Source organism: Sapajus apella, unplaced genomic scaffold (assembly GCF_009761245.1).
Source record: "Sapajus apella isolate SASKATOON/1434 unplaced genomic scaffold, GSC_monkey_1.0 scaffold35, whole genome shotgun sequence".
Lineage (NCBI taxonomy): Eukaryota > Metazoa > Chordata > Mammalia > Primates > Cebidae > Sapajus > Sapajus apella.
The window spans coordinates 7147681-7174589 of NW_022436975.1; positions in this window are offsets into that span (position 1 = coordinate 7147681).

Consider the following 26909-nt stretch of genomic DNA (forward strand, 5'->3'; position numbering starts at 1 on the left):
CCATGAGTGTCTGGATCTAAAGCCTTTCAAAACACTGGATGTGTTCTAGAACCAGTTCATCTTCACAGCAGTGTCTAGGAGGGTAAAGTTAAGTAGAAAATCATATTGTAGGCTTCTCAGTTTAATCGTGATCTAAATGACACTCAGCTGTCTAACAACAAATAAATAGATATGCTCATTATCATTTAGATGCTGTTTTACCAAAACATTAATTTAGATTTCAATCTCCTTTTCAATTAAAAATTCAGGAAAGCAAAAATGTAAATACCTTGTTACTGAGACACCAATATTGGAAATTAGGTGAGACAGATGCCCTGCCACCTATCTTGTATCTAGTCAGATGTTAGGTATTAAGACCATGTGAACATTTTCTCTTGCTAGAAAGCCCTGCTACATGTTCCTTTGCTACTCAAAAATAAAAATAAATTTAAAGTATATTGTCTGATCAAAATTGCGGCTGGGTGTGGTGGCTCATACCTGTAATCCCAGCATTTTGGGAGGCTGAGGTGGGTGGATCACCTGAGGTCAGGAGCTCGAGACCAGCCCGGCCAATATGGCGAAACCTCTTCTTAACTAAAAATACAAAAATTAGCTGGGCGTGGTTGTAGCACCTGGAATCCCAGCTACTTGGGAAGTTGAGGCAGGAGGATTGCTTGAACCTGGCAGGCAGAGGTTGCAGTGAGCCAAGATCACGCCATTGCACTCCAGTCTAAGCAACAGAACTTGACTCCATCTCGAAATCAATAAATAAATAAACAAGCAAACAAACAAACGTTTTTATTTACTAGAACGATTTCTTTTTGGCTTTTCAGTTATTGTCTGGGGGCCAGGGTTAGTGGCTTATGCCTGTAATCCCAGCACTTTGGGAGACTGAGGCGGGTGGATCACTTGAGGTCAGGAGTTCAAAACCAGTCTGACCAACATGGTGAAACCTTGACTCTACTAAAAATACAAAAATTAACTGGGCATGGTGGTGCACATCTGTAATCCTAGCTACTTGGGAGGCTGAGGCAGGAGAATTGCATGAACCCAGGAGTTGGAGGTTGTAGTGAGCCACGATCATGCCACTGCCTTCCAGCCTGGGTGACAGAACAAGACTCCGTCTCAAAAAAAAAAAAAAAAAAAGTTATTGTCTGGTATAATTTTGACCCCAAAGGAGACACATTGATTTTCTAAAACAGCTCATTTACCGTCGATGCCTGACTTTTTGCTTTGAATCAGGAAGAACATGTTGGGTGCAGCATTGCCCAGATAAATACTTGATTGAAACAAAGTGAAAATGCATTTCCTCTTTCTTGAATTATTTTGGCTCTCACAGTTTTTATATTTATCTTACATTTATTGTTACCTCATATAATATTGTCAGAAGGCACATGGTAAATATACCTAAAGATTCAAGAAAAGCCAGTATAAGAATGTGAAAAATCTAGACTAAATACAAGAATGTGACTTGGGGAGCAGGGAACATTGGCATCTGGAGAGATGGTGTAGGAATACTTTTCCATATTCCTGCCACTTGGTGCAAATAAAAATCCTGGACCTTATTTGCAGAATAACCACAGGAAGGTTCTGAAAGATGGAGATGGAAGACTAACAGGGACATGGGGACACTGGGGCCTGAACAACAACCCTGTGTTGTCGATTTACCTCACATATCTCAGGCTGAATAGTTGACAGGCTAGCACCTGGAAAGGCAAACAACCCCAATAAAATTTCTGCTCCCTCCAGACAAATGACAAGGAAAGGGCAGCCTACAAAGACAGAAAAGCTTTCAAGCAATGCCCACTCTATTCCAAACAAACAGAAAAAAATATGAGCGCTTCTCCACTCTCTACCACCAGAGGCTGAATGGAGAGCCCATATTTCCACACTGCCCAGACCATAATAACTTTTCCAAATGCCCTAAGTAGAGTGATATAAGAGAAGAAGGTGAAGGAAGCCAAAATTTTCATCCCCACTGGAGGGTAATGAGGCCCCTTTTCCATAAGATGACAATGAAGACCACATTGGGCTCCTGGACTTCCAACTCACCTGACAGTAATGAGGTGCCCTTCCATCCCCTATCAGAGGAGGATCAGTGAAGCGTCAGGACCTTCACCACCACCCGGGGGCAACAAGGATACCCCTCCCCATGGTGTGAGTGGAGACCACGCGGGGCACAGTGACAAAACACCCTGCCACTCCCAGCCAGGGTGGTATCTGTGGGGACCCAACAAGGGGCAGCAACTCCCATCCTATCCAGTAGTAGTGAGAATCACTCTCACTGCAGTGTCAATACAGGTCAAGTGGGGAAACTGTGCTTCCACCCATTACCTGGCAGTCATGAGGCAGTGACCCCCACCCCCACTCCTATTAGATTGGTATCAGAAATGACCACATAAAACAAAGGATTAAAATAAGATCCAGAGTTTTATAACATAATACCCAAAGTATTTTGTAATTATAAATCACTCATCATTCTAAGAATCAACTTAAATGAGAAAAAACAATCAGTAGACAAAAAATACTAACATGACAGAGATGGTAGGATTACCTGACAAGCATTTTATTTTATTCTTTTTATTTTTATATTTACTTTTTAATTTTATCTGACAAGCATTTTATTTTATTCTTTTTATTTTTATCTGACAAGCATTTTATTTTTATTTTTACTGGTGAGCTTGCTGTCACCCAGGCTAGAGTGCAGTGGCATGATTATAGCTCACTGCAGCCTCAGCCTCTCAGGCTCAAGCAGCCCTTCCCCCTTGGCATCTGGAGTAGCTGGGACTATAGGTGCGCACCATTACACTTGGTTAATTTTTGTATTTTTGTAGAGATGTGGTCTTGCTACATTGCCCAGGCTGGTCTCAAACTCCTGAGCAATCCTAGATCTCGAACTCCTCAAGCATTCGTCCTGCCTCCCACATGTGTGGGTCACTATGCCCAGCCTGACAAATATTTTAAAGCACTCATGGTGAAAATGATCCAATAAGCAATTATAAACAATCTTGAAATTAATGAAAATATAGAAAATCTCAGCAAGGAAATGCAAGATAGAAAGAAGACCAAATGGAAATTTTAGCACTTAGAAGATACAGTAACCGAAATACAAAACTCAATGAATGAGCTCAAGAGCAGAATGGAGGGAAGGATCAGTGAATTGGAAGCTAGAACAAGAGAAACTACCCAAGTTGAATAACACAGGGAAATAGATGAGAAAAAACAAGTTCAGAGCCTTAGGACCCTGAAGAACCATAATAATAAAGACCTAATACTTATGTTGTTGGAGTCCCTGGAGGAAAGGAACTAAAAATATTTGCAGAAAATAATGAGTGAAAATTCACCAAAATTGGCAAAAGACATATGCCTATAGATTTAAGAAGCTACATGACCCAAACAGGGTAAATCTAAAGAAATCTATATAAAGGCGCATTTTCATCAAAGTTCTAAAAAGCAAAAATAAAGAAAAACACTTGAAAGAAGTGAGAGAGAAAGAAAAACTTGCCTTTAGAAAACAAGTAATTTGAACAACAGCAGATTTCTCATTAGGAATCATGGAGACCAGAAGTAGCACAATATTTTCAAGGGCTAAAATAAAATATAGAATTCTATAGCCAGTAAAAATGTCCTCTAGGAATGAAGGGAAAGTCAAACCATTTTCAGATGAAGGAAAAATGAGATAATTTCTTGCCCACATACCTACCTTAAAAGACTGGATAAAGAAGTTCTCTAAACAGAAAGGAAATAATAAAAGAGAAACTCTTGAGACATTAGGATAGAAGAAACAAGATAAAGAGAAAAAATATGAATGAATATTAATTTTCTTCTTTCTGACTTTTTAAAATTATGTTTGAAAGTTGAAGCAAACATTATAAAACTAATGTGATTCTCAGTGTATGTAGAAAAAATACGTAAAGAATTCTAAATGGGAGAATAAAGAGATGGATTTCTACACATCACTCAAGCTGGTTGAATCAGGAGACTGAGATAAGCCATACACACACACACACGCACACACACACACATGCACACACACGCACATATGATATATAAGCCACTGAAAATCTTTGCGTGCAAACCTATGTAAAGAGATACACTCAAAAACACTATAGATGAATAGAATTACTGGAGTTATAAAAAAGAGTTCAAATAACTCAAAAGAAGATAGGAAAGGAAACAGAGAAACACAAAACAGAGAGAACAAAGAGAAAACAAAAAATAAAGCAGCAGATAGCCCTATAATGCCAATAACGCCATTAAATGCATCAATTCAAGGACAGAGATTGGTAAATTTAATTTTTAGAAAACCATGACCTAACTATATTCTGCCTACAAAAACCTCTCTTCAAATATAATGATATACATAGGTTAAAGTAAATGAGTAAAAAAGTTATACCATTAAAACACTAATCAAAATTAAGCAGGATGGGTTTATTAATATCAGATACTGTAGACTGCAGGTCAAGGATGATTACAGGGACTTTGAAGGCCATTGCATAAGATCACTTCTTAATCTATCCATGGAGAAGCATAGCAATACTGGTGTATCCACCAAACAATAGAACTGCAAAATATGTGAAGCCAAAACTGATAGAATGAAAGGAGAAACAGACAAATCCACAATTACATGTCGAGACATCAACATCCCTCTTTCAATTAATGACAGAGCAACTAGACAGAAAATCAGCAAGGATAAAAAAGAATAACACACCAGCTGACATTAATAGAACGTGTTACCTAATAACAGAATAGATATTCTTTCCAAGTCCCCCAGTAACATATACTAAGATAAAACATAGCCTGAGTCATGAAACAAATCACAACAAATTTAAAAGAATTTAAATCATTCAGAGTGAACTGTGACTACAATGGACCTAAACTAGAAATCAAAAGCAGGAAATAATAGGAAAATCTCCAAACACTAAACAACACACCTCTAAATAAGCCGTGAGTCAATGAGAAAGTCTTGGGGAAAAATAAAAACTACATTTAAGTGAATGAAAATTAAAACACAGACTATCAAGACTTTCGGAACACAGGCAAAGCAATGCTGAAGGAAATTCACAGCACTAAACGCTTACATTAGAAGAGAAGAAGTTTTAATCCAATAATCTAAGCTTTTACCCCAATAAACTAGAAATATAAGATCAAAATGAGCCCAAGCAAACAGGAAGAAATAAATTATTAGAAAGCATATATCAATGAAGTTAAAAACAGAAAAAAATCAATAGAGGAAATCAATGAAACAAGAACCTGTTTCCTTGAAAAATTGATAAAATTGTCAAATCTTTCACAAGTTTGACAAAGAAATAAAAGATAGAAGACACAATTACTGATTGAGGAATGAAGCAGAGTATCACTGAAGACCTTACACATCAGAAGTTTACTAAGGAAATGCTATGCACAATCTCACAAGTGTTAACTTGACAACTGAGGTAACATGAACCAGTTTCTCAAAAAGTAGTAACTACCACAAATCACCCAATATGAGTTAGATAATTTAAATGGCCTCAACATTATTAAGAAATTTGTATCTGTAATTTAAAACTTTTCAAAGATTATGGATGGTTTCACTAGAGAATTCTTTGAAGCATTTAGGGAGAATTGGCATCGATGCTAGACAAGGTTTTCCAGAAATAGAAGAAGGAACACTTGCCAATTAATTTTATGAAGCTGATACCAAAACCAGACAAAGATAGGAAAAAACAAAGAAAACTGCAAACAAATACCCCTCATAAGTATAGACACAAAAATACTTAACAAAATAATTAGTTAATTTTATTCAGTGATATAACTATTCACATATACCTTGAACAAATTAAGTTTATTCCAGGGTATTCCTGGTTCAATAATCAAAAGTCAATGTAGCCTAACATATAAACATAAAAATCACATAATTCTATTAATTTATGCAAGAAAATCCGTTGACAAAATTTAGTACTTATTTGTGATTAGAATCTCAGAACATGGAAACATCAGAGTAAATAAAAATTAAATAAAAAAAAATAAAAAAGAAGAAAATCTCAGAATACTAGGAATAGATTGGAAGTTCCTCAACTTGACAAAGAAGATCTACAAAAACCCACAGCTAATTTGGCATTAACGGTGAAAAATGGAATACTTTTTCTTTAAAATAGAAAAGAAGCAAAGATGACTAGCTTTATCTATCACTATTATTGAAATAGTACTAGAAGTTCTAGCCACTGCATAAGACAATAAAAAGAAATAAAAGCTCATAAATTGGAAAGGAAGAGGCAAAAATTCTATTTGCAGATGATGTGATTTTCTGTGTAGAAAAAATCACCAAAATCTACCAAAAAACCCCAAATATTTTAGAGCTAATAATTTATTTCAGCAAGGTGACAGGATATGAGATCAGCATATAAATATCAGTTGTATTTCTCTATACCACATGTCTATAATAGACATATGGACACTGAAATTAAAAATACGGTAACATTTACAATCCCTTAAATATAAAGTGGGGAAATACTTATGTGTAAATCTAACAAAGCTTATGTAAGACTTGTATGCCGAACACTGCAAAAAGCTGATAAAAAGAAATCAAAGAATATCTAAATAAATAAAAAGTAATATCTGTTCATAAATCAGAAGACCCACATAATAATGATATCAATTCACCCTAAGTTGATATATGTTTAATGTAATTCCTATCAAACTAACAGCAAGATATTTTATAGATATAGAAAGTTATTCTAAAACAATATGCAGAAAGGCAAAAGAGCTGGAATCATTAAAACAATTTTGAAAAATACGAATGAAGTGGGAAGAATAAGTCTATCAACTTATACAGTTACAGTGATCAAGACTGGGTGGCATTGGTAGAGGGATAGACATATAGATTAACAGAACAAACAAGAAAGCGCAGGAAAATCCCTACACAAATATGCCTAACTGATTTTTGACAAGGGTTTAGAAGTGATTTAATGGAGGAAGGAAAGTCTTTTTAACAAACGGCATTGGAGCAATCGGACATTTATAGCAAAAAAGAAATTGACTTCAACCTAAACCTACCACCTGTGCAAAGCAAATAAACAACAAAAAAACAAAAATATTCAAGACAGGTTTAAATGCAAAATATATAAAACAATAACCTGTCAAGAAGAAAACAAGATAAAAACTTCAGGGTCTATTGCTTCACCAAGAGTTCTTAGACACGAAGAATACAATACATAAAAGAGAAAAAAAAATAAATTGGAATTCATCAAAACGGAAAACATTTGCTCTGCAGAAGACCCTTTTCAGATGATAAAATGACAAGTTATGGACTGTGAAAAGGTATTTGCAAACCATATACCTGTCAAAAGACTCATCTCTAGGCTACATTTTAAAAACTTTCAAAACTCAACAGCAAAAAACAAAAACCAATTCAGTTATAAAATAAGCGAAAAACATAAAGAGACATTTCACTGAAGAAGTTATAGGGAGAGCAAATAAGCACATTAAAAGATGTTCTGCATTAGGAAAATGCAAATTAATACCACAATGAGATATCACTGCACACCTGTTAGAACAACTACAGTTTAAAAATAATGACAATACACAATGCCTGGGAGGACACAGAGAAATAGAATCTCTCATACATTGCTTGTGGGAATGTAAAATGGTAGAGCCATGTTAAAAATTAGTTTGGCAATTTTTAAAAAAACTAAACATACACTTAAAATTGCCTTTCTGGGCATTTATTAAAGAAAAATAAAAACTTATGTTCACACAAAAACCCATACATGATTGTTCATAGTAGGTTTATTTGAAATAGCACCAAAGTGGAAACAAGAAAAATGTCCTATAATAGGTGAATAGTTAAACCGATATTATGGAACACTACTTGGCAATAGAAAAGAATGGAAAAAAATGAAAAGGAATGGAACAACTTGGATAGACCTTGAGAGTATTCTGATTTTAAAATCCACCATAAAAAACATATTTGCTGTAGGATTCCATTTACATAACATTCTTAAAGTGATAAAAATTTGACTTCAGAGATGAAGAAAATATTAATCCCAGGAGACAGAGATGGTGAGGAGGAGGGCAGGGAATGTGATCACAAAGGATACAGCAACGGAGAACTTCATGGGGATGGAATCTTTGTGCATCTTGATTTCAGCAGTAGTTACAGAATCTACGCATGTGATAACATGACATAGAACTGTGCACATACTTTATACCAATGTTAGTTTCCTAGTTTTGACCTTGTGCTCTATGCAACATGGAACCAGTGAGAGAATGGGTGAAGGGTACACAGATCTTCTCTGTGCTATCTTTGCAATTTCCTGTGAATCTATAACTATTCTAGAACAAAACATTTTGAAAAATTCCTAATTTGGCTATGCTATTCTATAGAATTCACCATCTATACAGACACTCTGTGCTTCAGAATCAAAGGACCTCTCAAGTATCTGTACTTTTTTTTAATTGAGGGGCTTGTCAAATCAGGCAATAATTTGGGTCATTGCCTTCTATGTTCTTATCCTATTAATGTGGAAATGATCAATAAAGTACTACTTGGGCTGAAGACTTTGAGAAGCAACACATACCTGTCTTCATTATTTTAAAATGCAGAATAAAGCAACAATGGACACATTTAGTCATTCTATAAATAAAACACTTCCTCTTCCTTTTAATGGAAACAGATGGATCGAGGCCCTGCTGAGTGGCCATTAAGGGAAGCACTGTCTGTAAGGTCTCTATCTAGCTGTGCTGAAGATGATAAATGATCCTAGAGGCTAGTGTTATCTCGTTGATACTTTTCTCAAAGCACTACTTTTTTTGTGTGTATGTTTAAAAATTTGTGAAAAGCCATCTATTACTCCTATATTTAATTCTAATCACACTGGAATTTGTTTGGTTTTTAGAAGTAGCATGACTTAAAGCAAGTTAGTTTTTTTACACTTAAAGCTTTTCTTCTTTTTAAAATTTTTTATTATGCCTTAGGTTCTGAGACACATGTAAAGAATGTGCAGGTTTGTTACATAGGTATACACATGCCATGGTGATTTGCTGTACCCATCAACCTGTCATCTACATTAGATATTTCTCCTAATGCTCTCCCTTCCCTAGGCCCCTACCCACCGACAGGCCCTGGTGTGTGATGTTCCCCTCCCTGTGTCCATGTGTTCTCATCGTTCAACTTCTACTTATGAGTGAGAACATGCAGTGTTTGTTTTCTGTTCTTGTGTTAGTTTGCTGAGAATGATGGTTTCCAGTTTCATCCATGTTCCTGCAAAAGACATGAACTCATTCTTTTTACAGCTGCATACTATTCCATGGTGTATATGTGCCGCGTTTTCTTTATCCAGTCTAATGCTGATGGGCATTTGGGTTGCTTTCAAGTCTTTGCTATTGTGAAAAGTGCTGAAATAAACATACATGTGAATGTGTCTTAATAGTAGAATGATTTATAATCCTTTGGGTATACACCCAGTAATGGGATTGCTGGTTCAAATGGTATTTCTGGCTCTAGATCCTTGAGAAATTGCCACACTGTCTTCCACAATGGTTGAACTAATTTACACTTCCACCAACAATGTAAAAGCGTTCCTATTTCTCCGCATCCTCTCCAGCATCTGTTGTTTCCTGACTTTTTAATGATTGCCATTCTAACTGGCTTGAGATGGTTTTGATTTGCATTTCTCTAATGACCAGTGATGATGAGCCTTTTTTCATGTTTGTTGGCCACATAAATGTCTTCTTTTGAGAAGTGTCTGTTCATGTCCTTCACCCACTTTTTGATGGTGTTTTTTTTCTTGTAAATTTGTTTAAGTTTTCTGTAGATTCTAGATATTAGCCCTTTGTCAGATGGATAGATTGCAAAAATTTTCTCCCATTCTGTAGGCTGACTGTTCACTCTGATGATAGTTTCTTTTGCTGTGCAGAAGCTCTTTAGTTTCATTAGATACCATTTGTCAATTTGGGCTTTTGTTGCCATTGCTTTTGGTGTTTTAGTCATGAAGTCTTTGCCCATGCCTATGTCCTGAATAGTATTGCCTAGGTTTTCTCCTACAGTTTTTATGGTTTTAGGACTTATGTTAAGCCTTTAATCCATCTTGAGTTGATTTTTGTATAAGGTGTAAGGAAGGGGTCCAGTTTCAGTTTTCTGCATATGGCTAGCCTATTTTCCCAACACCATTTATAAATAGGGAATCTTTGCTCCACTGATCATTTTTGTCAGGTTTGTCAAAGATCAGATGGTTGTAGATGTGTGGCATTATTCCTGAGGTCTCTGTTTTGTTCCATTGGTCTATATATCTGTTCTGGTACCAGTACCATGTTGTTTTGGCTACTGTAAACCTGTAGTAGAGTTTAAAGTCAGGTAGCGTGATGCCTCCAGCTTTGTTCTTTTTACTTAGGTTTGTCTTGGCTATATGGGCTCTTTTCTGGTTCCATCTGAAGTTTAACGTGGTTTTTTTCCAATTCTATGAAGAAAGTCAATGGTAGCTTGATGGAGATTGCATTGAATCTATAAATTACTTTGGGCAATATGGCCATTATTACAATATTGATTCTTCCTATCCATGAACATAGAATGTTTTTCCATTTGTTTGTGTCCTCTTTTATTTCCTTGAGCAGTGGTTTGTAGTTCCCCTTGAAGAGGCTCTACCCATCCCTTGTATACTGTATTGCTAAGTATTTTATTCTCTTTGTAGCAATTGTGAATGGGAGTTCACTCATGATTTGGCTCTCTGTTTGTCTATTATTGGTGTATAGGAATGCTTGAGATTTTTGCACATTGATCCTGAGACTTTGCTGGTTGCTTATGAGCTTAAGGAGATTTTGGGCTGAGATAATGGGGTTTTCTAAATATGTAACCATGTCATCTGCAAACACAGACAATTTGACTTCCTCTCTTCCTATTTGAGTACACTTTTATTTCCTTCTCTTGCCTGATTGCCCTGGGCAGAACTTCCAGTACTATGTTGAATAGGAGTGGTGAGAGAGGGCATCCTTGACTTGTGCTGTTTTTCAAAGGGAATGCTTCCAGCTTTTGCCCATTCAGTATAATATTGGCTGTGGATTTGTCATAAATAGCTCTTATTGTTTTGAGATATGTTCCATCAATACCTAGTTTATTGAGAATTTTTAACATAAAGCGATGTTGAATTTTATCCAAGGCCTTTTCTGCATCTATTGAGATAATCATGAGGTTTTTGTCATTGTTCTGTTTATATGATGGATTGCATTTATTGATTTGTATATGTTGAAACAGGCTTCCATCCCCGGGATGAAGCCTACTTGATCACGATGGATAAGCTTTTTGATGTGCTGTTGGATTCGGTTTGCCAGTATTTTAGTGAAGATTTTCACATCAATATTCATCAGGGATATTGGCCTGAAATTTTCTTTTTTGTGTGTGTCTCTGCCAGGTTTTGGTATCAGGATGATGCTGATCTCATCAAATGAGTTAAGGAGGAGTCCTTCTTTTCCTTTTGTTTGGAATAATTTCATAAGGAATGGTAACAGTTCCTCTTTGTACTTTTGGTAGAATTTGGCTGTGAATCCGTCTAGACCTGGGCTTTTTTTTTTTGGCTGGTAGGCTATTAAACACTGCCTCAATTTCAGAACTTGTTATTGATCTATTCAGGGATTTGACTTTTTCCCGGTTTAATCTTGGGAGGGTGTATGTGTCCAGGAATTTATCCATTTCTTCTGGATTTTCTAGTTTATTTGCATAGAGGTGTTTATAGTATTCTTTGATGGTAGTTTGTATTTCACGGGATCAGTGGTAATATCCCCTTTATCATTTTTTATTGTGTCTATTTTATTCTTTTCTCTTTTCTTCTTTGTTAGTCTGGCTAGAGGTCTATCTATTTCATCAATTTTTTCAAAAAACCAGCTCCTGGATACATTGATTTTTTGAAGGGTTTTTTGTATCTCTATCTCCTTCAGTTCTGCTCTGATCTTAGTTGTTTCTTGTCTTCTGCAAGCTTTTGAATTTGTTCCTCTTGCTTCTCTAGTTCTTTCAAATGTAATGTTAGGGTTGATTTTAGATGTATCCTGCTTTCTTCTGTGGACATTTAGTGCTATAGATTTCCCTCTAAACACTGCTTTATCTGTGTCCCAAAGTTTTTGGTACTTTGTGTCTTTGTTCTCATTGGTTTCAAAAAACTTATTTATTTCTGTCTTAATTTTGTTATTTACCCTGTAGTCACTCAGGAGCAGGTTGTTCAGTTTTCATGTAGTTCTGTGGTTTGGAGAGAGTCTCTTAACCCTGAGTTCTAATTTGATTGCACTGTGCTCTGAGAGAATGTTTGTTATAATTTTTGTTCTTTTGCATTTGCTGAGTAATTCCAATTATGTGGTCAATTTTAGAATAAGTGCATTGTGGTGCTGAGAGGAATGTATATCCTGTTGATTGGGGGTGGAGAATTCTGTAGATGTGTTAGCCCCGCTTAGTCCAGAGCTGAGTTCAAGTCCTGAACATCCTTATTAATTTTCTGTCTTGTTGATCTAATATTGACACTGGGGTGTTAGAGTCTCTCACTATTATTGTGTGGGAGTCTAAGTCTCTTTGTAGGTCTCTAAGAACTTGCTTAATGAATCTGGGTGCTCCTCTACTGGGTGCATATATATTTAGGATAGTTCATTCTTTTGTTGCATTGATCCCTTTACCATATGTCTCTTTTGATCTTTGTTGGTTTAAAGTCTGTTTTATCAAGTCTAGAATTGCAACTCCTACTTTTTTTTAAATTTCCATTTACTTGGTAAATATTCCTCCATCTCTTTATTTTGAGTCAGAAGGCATTTGGGGTTAGGGACTTGAGGAGGCAGTGTGTCCCTTAGCAAAGTTCAAGTGCTGTGCTGGGAGATCCACTGCTCTCTTCAGAGCCAACAGGCAGGAACGTTTAAATCTACTGAAGCTGTGCCCAGAGCAGCCTCTTCCCCCAGGTGCTCTGTCCCAGGGACATAGGTGTTTGATCTATAAGCCCCTGCCTGGAGCTGCTGCCTTTGTTTCAGAGATGCCCTGCCCAGAGAGAAGGAATCTGGAGATCACTGCAGTCTGGTTTTGCTGTGTTGTGGTGGGCTCCACTCAGTTGGAAATTTCCGAGGCTTTGTTTACACTCTGATGGGAAAAACACCTACTCAAGGCTCAGTAATGGTGGACGCCCCTTCCCTCAGAAAGCTCCAGTGTCCCAAGTCAACGTCAGACTGCTGTGCTGACAGCAAGAATTTCAAGCCAGTGAATCTTAGCTTTCTGGGCTCCGTGGGGGTGGGGCCCACTGAGCTAGACAACTTGGCTCCCTGGGGTCAGCCCTCTTTCCAGGTGAGTGAATGGTTCTGTCCTGCTGATGCTCCAGGTTCCACTGGGGTATGAAAAAAACTTCTGCAGCTAACTCAGTGTCTGCCCAAATGGCCAGCCAGTTTTGTGCTTGAAACCCAGGGCCTTTGTGGTCTAGGTGCCCAAAGGAATCTCCTGGTCTACAGGTTGTGAATACCATGGGAAAAGCCTAGGGCTGGAATGCACCGTTCCTTTTGGCACAGTTTCTCAGGGCTTTCCTTGGCTATGGGAGGGAGTTCTCCAACCCCTTGCACTTTCCAGGTGAGACGATGCACCACCCTGCTTTGGCTTGCCCTCTGTGGGCTGTACCCACTTTCTAACCAGTTCCAGTGAGATGAGCTGGGTACCTCAGTAGGAAATGCAGAAATCACTCACCCTCTGCATTGATCTCGCTGGGGCTGCAGACCGGAGCTATTCCTATTTGGCCATCTTGCCAGGCACCAGCACTTAAAGCTTTTCTAATAATGCACAGCTAATTATGACTATGCAAGGTGCTCTCCTTTCACATCTGTTAGCATCATTCAGTGCTATTTTCTGGTGTCAGGATGGCACAGGTCATAAAACTAGAAAAGGCCTTACCCACCATCTGGTCCACAGGTCTAGAATTGACAGCCAATAGATATGGTATTTCCTGGAATTTGACTTCTTTTTTTAATGAAATTTGAATGTCTTTAGATTGGGTATTGGGTTTCCCATGGGCCACAGCTCATGCTAGCATCTCTGGGTTACCTCCACTATTTTACTGCAACCCCTTTCCTTGGTTAGAATTTGATTGTGAAAGCCTTTTTCCTTCTTCAGTACTTCCATAGATGGAAAAACAGGGTATATCATAAAGGTCACATAGCTAATTCATTGCAAAACTCAGAACGTGCCCATGTTTCAGCCTTGTTCCGCACTTACTCTACTGCCCTCTGTACCCAGAGACATTTTTTAAAAGGGGTTATGTGGCGGGGCTGGTCCTGAAAAGACAGCCAGAAACCCCACATGTACAGCAGGATTTCTTTGTGTCCAAAATCACTTGAATGTGCAGCTCAGCGCAAGACCCAGGCTGAGTACAGAGTGATTTCTTGTTGCTTAATGTGAATTAGACCTGACGGGGAGACACAGCCCGCCTCTCCACCAGCTCCCTCCAGCCTCCAGCCCCAGTCCAAATTGATTTTGTGCTTCCTATTTTTCTGTGCTTGACAAAGGAAGCAAAAGCAACATGCTGTCAGTGGGTAGTTGCCAAAAAGCAAAGTGGCCCAAATCACCCGCTTCAAATTTCCAACTATAGTTCAAAGTCGCCTTGTAAGCAGCCATTGCAATTTGCTAATAAAATGCCAAATCATTAAGGTCTTCCTATTTGTCTATTGATTGTTTAAGTGGGATGTTGTGACAGGGAAGCACTGGTGCTAAGAGTATCGACCCACCTTCAGGGTGTTCTTAAGCAGGCAACTCCACCATATGCATTGCACTAACTCTGATACATTGCCTGTCACGGCCATTTCATCAGGAGCTTGACATTACGCTGAGACAATCTTTTGGGAACTTTAACTTTCTAGAAAAATTGAAAAAATAAATACTTTCATATAAAAATAACATCAATAATTATGCACTAAGTGGTTTCCCTAAGCTAGGTAAGGTGCTAGGATTTTGGCCTATATTATTCCTAACACGGCAATGCTACACAGAGGGATTGTTATCTTGTTTGTACTTTTCGTGAAAACGGGACTCTGAAAGGTGAAGTCACTCTTCTATACTTTCATGGCTGGTAGTGGCTTTATCAGAACTGAACCTAGATCCATCTGAGTTCGAGTCCATACTCTCAAATATATTGGTACGTTATGTAAGGAAAAACTCAAACTTACTTGATCATTTCTTGTATCAGACCTCTGGGGTGTCAGATAAGGAGTGAGTGGCTGAGTGAGTGAGTTAGTGAGTTCCAGCTTTCAGTAAAGCCAGCTCTCTTCCCATTGGTGAAAGGTGAAGGACACTGGGAATGGAGTGAGTCCCGCAGAGTAGTGTCTTTCTGTGATGTAGAAACAAACACCCATAATTCATGCACACACTTGGCACTACCCGGAACCCGATGCACACTGCTGGTGGTCTGGATATACTTAATGACCCTCTGGCCCGAGGCCCCAGGGAGGCTAAACAGGAGAATGGGGAAAACTGAGGGTAACTTTAATACACAGTAAAGTGAATAGTGTTAAAGAAAAAAAAGGGTCATTTTTTTAAAAGATTAAGTAAATTACAGAATGGTTTTTAAGTTGAAATCCATGGAGATGTCTCACCAGACAGAAGGCTCGAGAAAGAGACAGACAGAAGAGTAGAGGGAATTGGAGTGACTTCCCACTGGCTTTGAGCAAAGAGGCAGGTGTCTCTCATTACACATTAGTGATAATGTATAAGCTTTGTCCATTAAAGAGAGTATTCTATGTGGGGAAAACCCTGAAACAGGAGTTGAGTTGGCCTGAAATATTTGGGAAACAATCTGAAATGTTTAACTTACTTAATTTAATTAAATTAATAACTAGAAATTCATTTTAGAAAAATTTATGTTTCTTGACCATTCAGGTCTCTCTTCTTCTCTGATGTGGTTGGAAGATGCCCCTCAAAGTTCATGTGCCGGAATTTTAATTCCCAATGCAACAGTGTTGGCAGATGGGGCCTAATAAGACATCATAAGTTCTTGAGGGCTCTGCCTTCACGAATGGATCAATGTCATTGTCCTGGGAGTGGGTTAGTTGTCTCGAGAGTCAGTTTGTTAAAAAAGTGAGTTCTACCCACCTCTTGCTCTTGTGTTATCTTGAGTGCACATTCTCCTGCTGCCTTCCTCCATAGGAAGACAGCATGAAGGCCCTCACCAGATCCTGGCACCTTGATACTGGACTTCCCAGCCTCCAGACTGTGAGGCATACATTTATTTAATTTATAAATTATCCAGTCTGTGGTATTCTCTTATAGTAACACAAACTAGACTAAGACATACACACTCTCTCTCACTATTCATTTAAAAAGTAAAGTGTTTTGACCCTAAAGCTATCCTGACTACGGACCTCCTCCTAGATTTCACCTTGTCAGCAAAGCTCAGCACACTGTAACCACAAGCTAACTCTCTATTCATGCATTTCATGGATTAGCTTTCTGTCAAAGGGGCAACCATTATATTCCAATGAGCAATTACTAACAACATTCCTTCTGTCATCAGGGACTAATGGTTTTCTTGCTGCCTTTGCTCTGAGCTTCAAAATGCCTCGCTCATGTTTGATTTTTTTTTTTCCCATCCACAATACCTTTTTCTTATCCAGATCTTCATTCATTAATCCTTCTTATGCATGACTCATTTTTCCTGTGTACAAGACAGCTCCCTCGGCTGCTTCTACCCCAATTGTTCTTTAACTAAGCTTTGGGTTCATTTCAAAGTTTTTCTAAATACCTGTTTCCCCTTCTTTCCTTTTTTATTTCCTCTTAACATTATTTGCCTAAAGCATTTAAAAGTGAAATTTCAAAACCTTCCCCAGACTTGGCTCTCATGAGCTGTGTTCCCTAGAGAAGAACAAGGTATCGTCAAAAATTAGATAGAAAATCTAGCATTGTTTATATTTTGGTTGAGGAGCATTTGTTGAATCCTCCTACTTAAGTCACGTGTGTAGTACATAGAATCACATAATTAAAATAAATTCCCAGTGCCAGGAACTCTCCCGTGCAGCCTCTGAATTCCCATAACATTTCTCCTGACCACTTGCCCTCATCACAATGCCTCTCTCTCTCTCTCTCTCTCTCTCACACACACACACACACACACCCCTAAACCACACTCACATACAATTGATGCTGTCGGCTTCACAACCAAGCTTTTTAAAATGAAATATTGTATTTCCTATCTTCACTCCTTCCACTCCTATTAAATGTTCTAATCCATTGCCACTTACTCCATCTGTTAACTACCACCCATGCTACTCCTAGTTTTTAAGAAATCTAACCTGCTATTAAAAATCTCTGGTTATTCACCCTGTGCTTGCCTGTATTTATTTGTAAGCCTGCTTTCCTTATCAGACTGATGCTCACAAGGACAAGCATTACATTTAACTTTGATTTAAATCCTGATAAATTGCTGCTTAAATTGCTATTAACTGTGTTTAACTCACAAAAACAGCAATTTTGGTTCAACTTATTATAAATATGTTCTTTGCACGAAATACAGTGAGTGGTACAGGGCTTAAGCTCAATAAATACTCAATAACTAAATTAATGTATAAAATATCCATAATTTATAGACTGTTGAGTAGCTGCTGCAAACGTCAAAACTTATTTATTTTTCAGAATGTATCTTTTCTTAAATATTTTCTTCTCAAAAGCTGCAAGAACCAAAATATATTTTACTAAAAGGAAAACCTATCTATATATTCCAGAATCTAATATATTGGAAATATTATTCTGTAAGTATATATGAAATCTTATTGTAGATTTTAAAAATAAAACATTTAACTGGCATTGTTATTATATTACAATTATTTTATTTTTTATTTATTTTTTTTTCCTTTGAGACGGAGTTTCGCTCTTGTTACCCAGGCTGGAGTGCAAAGGCGCGATCTCGGCTCACTGCAATCTCCGCCTCCTGGGTTCAGGCAATTCTCCTGCCTCAGCCTCCTGAGTAGCTGGGATTACAGGCACGCACCACCATGCCCAGCTAATTTTCTGTATTTTTAGTAGAGACAGGGTTTCACCATGTTGACCAGGATGGTCTCGATCTCTTGACCTCGTGATCCACCCGCCTCGACCTCCCAAAGTGCTGGGATTACAGGCTTGAGCCACCGCGCCGGGCCTACAATTATTAACATTGTAATAAAAATGTGGAGCTCATATTATTTTTATGAAAATTGTTTCAACTTTCTTTGAGTGTGTTTCTTTAAGTGAAAAAATAACACTATAATTGAGAAGTAAATTTCTGAGTTACATTTAGAACAGGTAACTGTATGTCTGTTTCTTATCCAAGGGTAGTGGATTGAGAATCAGGTGACATTGATTTCTAGCCATTTTCCTGAGTTGGAGAGTTCACGTTACCTTAAAATTTTATCTTTGGAAACATTTGAGACACAAGGGCCTTTTCTCTAATTAGAATCCACATCCAAAAAATAAGTAGAAAGGTGCTCTACCTTTCATTCTTTCTAGAAAATGCATTTCACTTTTCCTTTGCCTGAGTTAATAATGGTGTTCCAATTCTCCTTTTAATGACTTGATCGTGATCCTGGACATTTTTGTTGTTGCTCTTATATTTTTGTATACTGGAGACTGTTGAACTGGGAAAATCGTATCATACCATCCTTTGTATTATCAAATCAAATGTATTATTTAAGTAAGCTAGAACAGTTGAAGGAAAGTGTATGCAGTACAGATAGCTGGAGACATAGGAAGCCTTTATATCCAGCAGGAAAATTATGGCTCAGACATTCACCATGTGAGCATGAAAGTCAAAGTCCACCCCGGGACTGCATTCTTATACTCCTGCGAGAGCCTGGGGAGTGCAATGGTAAAAGTGTCACTACTATGCAGCCTTATGGGGAAAGGACACACTCAGGTGGATTTGTTTGCCTCTCTTCTGTGAAAGCCTGTTGGAAACAGAGGCTACAGCAGTCCTAGCAAAGGGAGAATTCCAAAAACAGAGGGAATGGAACAAATCATTGTTGTTCAGACACTGTGTTGTATACACCTTTACATATCCAGTTGTGTACAGTATTGGATAAAATTAGGTGACCTATGGAAAGCTCAAAGGTCTGCTTTGCCAAGAAAAGTCCAAATGACAGCACTAAAGATGGAAAAATGTTTATGATTGTGCAAATATCACATTGGCAGCAGGTACAATAACACTGATTTATTTCAAAGGAAGAAAGAACTCAACTTTCTAAAAGGGAAAATGCTCATGTAAAACTGTGGGCTGGAAAAACAAAATAGTTTGAAGTCAGATGAGGTGGATTAGAATTGAATTTTGCAACTTTGGGCAAATTGCTTGAGTCTTAGACATGCCTTCTTCAAATGGAAATGAAAATAAGAATTTATGCTTTTAAAATTGATAGATCAATCAGACAGAAATTTAATGGGGAAATACTGGACTTGAATTGCACTTTCAACTAAATGGACCCAGTGTACATGAGTGGAACTTTCTATCAACAACAGCAAAATACACATTTTTCTCTAAGCACACGGATTGTTCTCTAGGAGAGACCATATGTTAGGCCACAAGACAAATTTAATACATTTAAGGAATTGAATTAATATCCAGGGTCATTTCAGATCTCAATGGAATGAAACTAGAAATCGACAGCAAGAAGAATCTTGAAAAATTTACAAGTATATATAATTAAACAACAAGCTCCTAAATGGCCAATAGGTCAAAGAAGAAATCAAAAGGAAAATTTTAAAAATATCTTGAGACAAATGACAATGAAAACACAACATACCAAGACCTATGGGATGCAACAAAAGCTTAGCTGTTCTAAGAAGAGGAATGAATGTCTACTATAAAAAAGAAAAGAAATCTCAAGTAAATATTCTAACACTAAGCCTTGAGGATGTAGAAAAAGAACACATTGAGCCCAAAATTAGCAGAAGGAAGGAAAAAATAAAAATAATAAATCTAAACATACATGGTCAACTAATTTTTAACAAATCAACATCAAGAGGACACAATGGGAAAAGAACAGGTTTTTTCATAAATGATGCTGGAAAAACTGGATTTTCACATGCAAAGAAATGTAAATAGAATCTTACCTTACATGATACGCAAAAATCAAAGTGGATAAAAGTCCTAAATTTTTCACATGTAAAGAAATGTAATTAGAATCTTACCTTACATGATATGCAAAAATCAAAATGGATAAAAGTCCTAAATGCAAGACCAAACACTATCCCAGAAGAGATCATAGGGAAAAACCTCCTGGACATCGGCCTTGGCAATGACTTTCTGGCTATCACACTAAAAGCTCAGGCCACTAAAAGAAAAATAAATAAATGGGACTATGTTAAACTAAAATGCTTCTGCACAGCCAAAGAAATAATTAACAAAACGAAATGGCAGCCTACAGATTGGAAAAAAATGCAAACCATACATCTGACGAAGGATTAATATCCAAAATATGTAAAGAACTCATATAACTAATAATTAAAAAGCTAATAACCTAATTTAAAAATGGGCAAAAGACCTGGATAGACCTTTGTTCAAGGAAAACATGAAAATCATCAACAGGTATATGAAAAGGCCCTGTACATAATCAATTAACAGGGAAATCCAAATCAAAACTACTGAGATACCACCTCACCCCCATCAGAATGGCTATTATCAAGAAGTCAAAAGACAATAAATGTTGGCAAGGGTGTGCAGAAAGAGGAACTCTTGTGCATCGCTGGTAGGAATGTAGATTGAATTTACATTCCCAATGTAGAATGTAGATTGGTACAGCCATTATTAAAAACAGAACTACCATGAACCAGCAGTCTTTCCTTGGGACATATCCACAAAGGAAATGAAATCAGCATCTCATAAAGATATCTGCATTCGTATGTTCATTGCAGCATTATTCACAATAGCCAAGATATGGAAACAACCTAAGTGTCCGTCAATGAACAAATGGGTTAAAAACACCTGTGGCATATATGTACAATGAAATATTATTCAGCTCTAAAAAGTCAATGATAACTTGCCATTCGCCACAATATGGATGAACTTGACATTACTTTAAGTGTAATAAGTTGGGCAAAAAAATCCATAATCACTTATATGTGGAATTTTTTTTAAAAAAATTCAAACATACAGAGCTGGAGAGAACACGACAGTGGTTACTAGGGGCAGGGTGCTGGGAAGAAGCACTCTGCCCCTAGTGCAGAGTGGATATGCAGGACAGTGGATACACAGTAATAGAAACGCAGAATGAGCAAATCCAGAGATGTCACGTAAAACAGGAGGACTAGAGCTAATAAAATTGTTCTGTACTGGGGGTTCATGCTAAATGAATACATTTTAGCTGCTCTTGTCACAAAAGCACAAAAGGGGTAACTGTAAGAGTTGATAAATATGTAAATTGGGGTAACTATATGAGTAGATAAATATGTGAACCGGGATAACCATATGAATTGTTAATATGCAAATGTCTGACTCTACTGATATTTTATACTGTCTATATGTATATGCATCATGTTGTATGCCTTAAATATACACAATAAAATTTACTTAAAATTTTTTAAAATGGCATAATTGTTATAAGCAGTAGTATTTGATTGTCAACATGCAGCCATTTGGACTTTCTAGAGTTTAGTTAAATAACAAACCAATTTAAACATAGGAGAAAAAAGAATCCATGCTTCTCAGTGGCATTGTGAATATGGAGCCTTTGAAAGTGTTTTGTGCGTAAGAAACCTGGAACTAATGTTACAACCGTAGCTTCTACTTCCGGAGAGGTAGTTATCAAGCTGCAGCATAGCTGCGTGCTTCTTAACTTTCTGACAGCTGCCTTGTATTTGCTCACGGGGCCTTGAAAGATGGTCAGGCAAAGCAGAAAGAGTGGGCTGAAGCCAGACCTTACTTTGAATCCTGGCTCCATGACTGACAAGTTGAGTAACCCTTAGAAAGTTATTTATTGGGTAGGTAGTGTGTAGTGGTTAAGTGAATTGAGTGTGTGTTTTGAATTTCATCTCTATCACTTAGCAATCTTGTAACCATGGGGATGTTGTCCAACCACAATTAATATACTTGTTAAATGCAGATAACAACGTGTATATTTTTCTTAGTATTGAAAGGAATGATAATAACAGCTACCATTTATTACTCCGTGTTTGGGGAGATGTGAGATAGACAGAATACAGACAAGCAACCTTGCATCATGCAGAGATGGCCTGGGAACATTAGTCAACATTCAGAGAAGAAATTTGAATATGCTTTTCGAATAAATGCTACTTCACTATTTTTTGTTGTTGGCTATGAATTAGATATTAAAACACCACATCTGAAGGAGACTCCTAGAAGAGAGTTCATTTGTGTTTTTGAAATGAATAAATAAGTTTTATCCTTAAAACTCAGCAGACAATCTGGTGTGAAAGGAAGTTGGGAGGAGGGATTTTAGCAAACATGTAGACTTCTAAATCTCCACCATATGTGAGAAAAGCAAACTGTCTCATGAAGGGTCAGATGTTTCTACTGAGCTCAGGACGCGAATTCCCACACGACATTCCCTCACCACATGGACTGACTATGACTATGGAATGAACTTAACAAGAAGTAATGTTTTAAACGTAGTTTCCTCTACACCGGTAAATACAGGTTGTCTTCAGAGACTCTGGTGACCGCCTTTATGGTGCACAATTCACACTGTTAAGACACAAAGCAGAGGTTCTAGCAAATGTAAACCCTATAAATCCTTCTCAGTCTCCAAAAATAAGGCAGGAAATGAGATGTTCACATACCACGAGATGAAAAGCCAAATGTCAGAGAACTCAACTCTGCCATTTGGGGCCTATTTCACGTTTGTCATGAAGCCCGGGCAAGGATCAGGTAATGATAGGCAGCAACACCAGCTCTGATTGTGGAAGGTGGTGCAGCATCACAAATAACATGGTATGGGACAGAAAGAACTGGAGCTGCAATCTGTCTTCTGCCTGGAGGTTCAATTCTATTTTTCCATATTCTATTTGTGACCAAAAACCCAAGAGAGATGTTGGATGCCGGGCTAAGACTTCTTATGGCTGGAAGCACATGATACAAGGGCAGCTGTCTCTCTCTCTCTTTATTATAGAGAGCCAGCGATCTTCCACTGGATGAGATGTAACTAATCCCCCTCCTTACAGACTTAGGTTATAATAATCATAATAAAAGCAAATAATTAGTGTTATCCATAGAAAGCCTGAAAACTTCTCTTTTATATATTAGCTCATCTACTTCTCACAGCAATCCCAGTGAATAAATGCTGTGCACTATAGGACAAAAACATTTCACTGGAATTCCAAAACAAGAAATTCTTGGTTAGCTGTCTACAATCATCACCTATGTCGAAGGGGATGATCGCAGAAAATTATCCAGGCAAAGGAAGACTCTAATACTGTGGAAAGCCTCCATTCCAAATCCTTTTACTATGGCAAAAAAAAGTCTGGACAAAAGATAAGATTTCTCTTTTTTTGAGACGGAGTTTCGCTCTTGTTACCCAGGCTGGAGTGCAATGGCGCTGTCTCAGCTCACCGCATCCTCCGCCTCCTGGGTTCAGGCATTTCTCCTACCTCAGCCTCCTACCTGAGTAGCTGGGATTACAGGCACTCGCCACCATGCCCAGCTAATGTTTTGTATTTTTAGTAGAGACGGGGTTTCAGCATGTTGACCAGGATGGTCTCGATCTCTTGATCTCATGATCTGCCCGCCTAGGCCTCCCAAAGTGCTGGGATTATAGGCGTGAGCCACCGCGCCTGGCCCAGTTTTTTTCTTCTTTTAGAGCACTTTCCCTGATCTTATGCTTGTTCCCATTTGATCATGTAGAGATAAAGTCACCTTTTCCTAAGCCTGAGGATGATGAGTTGTAACAGAGAAAAACATTCCAAAATAGAAAAAAAGGGACCTACACAAGACCAAGAAGTAAATAGATAACCTAGAGTCATCAGTTTCACAGAAAAGCAGAATCTCTGCTCCCTGTCCAAAGCTCCACCTCTGGCTTCCTCCCCAGGAGGGTCATTTGCAGTGATGTGTCTCAGCAGTTCTCCACAGAAAGGAGAAAATGGGGAGATTTTGCACTCCACTCATAAAGGATCCAAGTGGTGCAATGTCCCGTTCAAGAAAGGAGAAAGGAGATTGTCAAATTAGCAGAAAAAAAGCTTTTCTTCATCGCTGTGAGGCCAGTTTTCCAAACTAGCCTCTGCCTCTTTGTATCCCTGTCGTCACAATTGACACTGACCCTCCACACCTCTGAAAGATGTGCTTCTGATTAGGATGTGGAAAAAGATGAGACTTTCGTTTCCTTAATAACAAGAAGTAAAACCTGGACAAAATTTTGAGGGTGTTTTCGACAGGATTAGCAAGGAATGGTCAATGCAAATTAGTCTCAATGCAACATTAGAAATTATCTCTAAACAGATGAGCCAAAACCAGTGGCAGACTGCATATATGGGACCAGGCACCTAATACAGTTATTGTCAGACAGAAAAGTTGGTTAGCTGTAGATAGAGAGGCACTGTAGAAATGAGGAAAAAACAGCTGAGCCTCACACCACAGTGTAGGCTGGCAACACTGATAGATTTTTTTATTATTAAAAATTGCAGACCTATAAATTCGAAGAACTGAAATAATTATTCAAGAAAATAACTACCAAGATGACAGAGGTAGGGAGATTGCTAAAATAAAAAGACAATTTTTTAAAAACCAAAACATTTTAAAGTAGCAAGAAAAAATGACACATTGCTTAGAGATAATCAACAATAAGAATTACAACTAATTCCTTATCAGAAACAATGTAAGCCACCAGATACTGAAATGACATCTTTATAGTGTTATAAGAAAAAAAGATACCAACCCAAAATTCTATTCTACGATTCAAGAAGAATGAAGAATAGCCTTCAAACATTAAGATGCAATAACAATATTTTCAAATAAAGGAAAGCTGTGAGAATTTGTCACCAGCATATTTGCACTTTAAGAAAGGCTAAAGGAAGCACACTTGTCTCTTGGTATATGTGGGGGATTGGGTACAGGACCCCTCTGTATACCAAAAATCTGTGCATATTCAAGGTCCACAGTCAGCTCTACAGAACTCACAGATAAGAAACTCCCAGCACACAGCTCACTGTATGCTGACTTCACATTCTGCTAATGCTGTATTTTCAATGCACTTTTTGTTGAAAACAGTCTGTCTATAAGTGCACCTGTGCAGTTCAAACCCATGTCGTTCAGGGTCAACTGTGTTTGAGAAGAAGGAAATTATCCCATAAAGAAACTTGACTCTGTAGAAAGAAATGTATATATGTATAAGGTAAATAAGAAACCCTAATTTTTGCTTTTTATATTTATGTTAAATAGCACTTAATTTTTATAGAAAAATAAGCAAAAAGAATAATATCTCAGTGTGCTATAACGTGTGGGAGACAGAAAGCTGACAGCGGTACAGAAGATAGGTGTGTAGATTAAAGCACAACATTGTATTATTTTACAAAAAGTCGTATAATATTATTTCAAGGTCTATTGTGACAAGTTCAACATGTCTGTAATAACTCCTAGAGAAACACTAAAAGCAGAGCAAAGAGGCATACCTAAAAAGTCAATAAATAGAAGACACAGAATAGGAAAAAATACTTAAACAGTCCAAAATAAGGTAGGAAAGGGGGAACAAAGAAACAAAGAATAGATAGGACAATCAGATGACAAATTTAAAAATATTCACTTTAAATGAAACCTTCTGAAAAATAAATTAAATGTAAATGAACTAAATGCTATTACTAAAATTCAGAGATTTTTTTAGACTGGATAAAAACATAGCACACTATGTTTATAGTCTCAAATATAAAGACAAGCTAAAAGTGAAAGTTGAAAAACGGTACAAAAGATAAAGCCTTGAACACAAGAAATGGATGTGGTCAAATTAACATCATAGTAGACTTCAAGACAAGAAATATTATCAGAGATAAGTTGCACATTTTTTAAAAATAGAGGCGAATTCACTGGGAAGACATAATCCTAAATGTGTTTTTAACCAATAATAAAGGTTAAAAATAAATGTACTATACAATTGAGATAACAAAAGGCAGAGATATAGTCAAATTCAATTATCATGGAATGTTTTAACACTTCTCTTTCAGCAATTGATAAAATAATTAGACCAAAAAAAATCAGGAAAAATACAGGTATTGATTGACTTACGACCTTTGCAACTTACGACCGTTCGACTTTATGACCACAATCGCTAGCCACGACTGCTCTGTGTCTGGCAGCGCAAACGTTGCCCAGCTGGGCGTACGATAGTGCGGACCAGCTTCCGGCAGCACTACCATCTCCACGTGCACCATTTCAACTGTTATCCCAGGCTCGGTACAGCAATTTGTGTTTTGTGTCTTGGATATTTTTCATCAAACCCCTCCCAAGATGTCTACCAAGAGGAAATTGTCTTTGTCTACGCCTCAGCCTGCCAAGAAGGAAAGAAAGGCCATCCATCTCGACATGAAAATGAAGGTAATTAAGCAGTACAAAGGAGGAAAGAAAGTGAATGTGATCTCACGTGATACGAAGTTATCACACTCGACTGTGTCGATGATTTTGAAAGATAAAGAAAGAATTCGTGAAGCTGTGAAAGTTTCTGCACCCATGCGATCAACAGTTATAACAAAGCAACGAAGCGGACCTATCCACGAAATGGGGAAATTGCTATATATTTGGATGGAAGATCAAATTCAAAAATGGACACCATTAAGTCTTTTTACTGGGCAGATGAAGGCGAGAAGTCTATTTCAGACTCTGAAGGAGCATGCTGGAGAAGATTACAGTCAAGAATTTGTAGCAAGCACTGGCTGGTTCCAGAGATTCAAGAAAAGATTCCAAATGCATAGCGTTCGAGTGACTGGAGAAGCAGTGAGTGCGGATGAGGAAGGAGCATGTAAGTTTGTTGATAGTCTGGATGAATTAATTACAGATGAG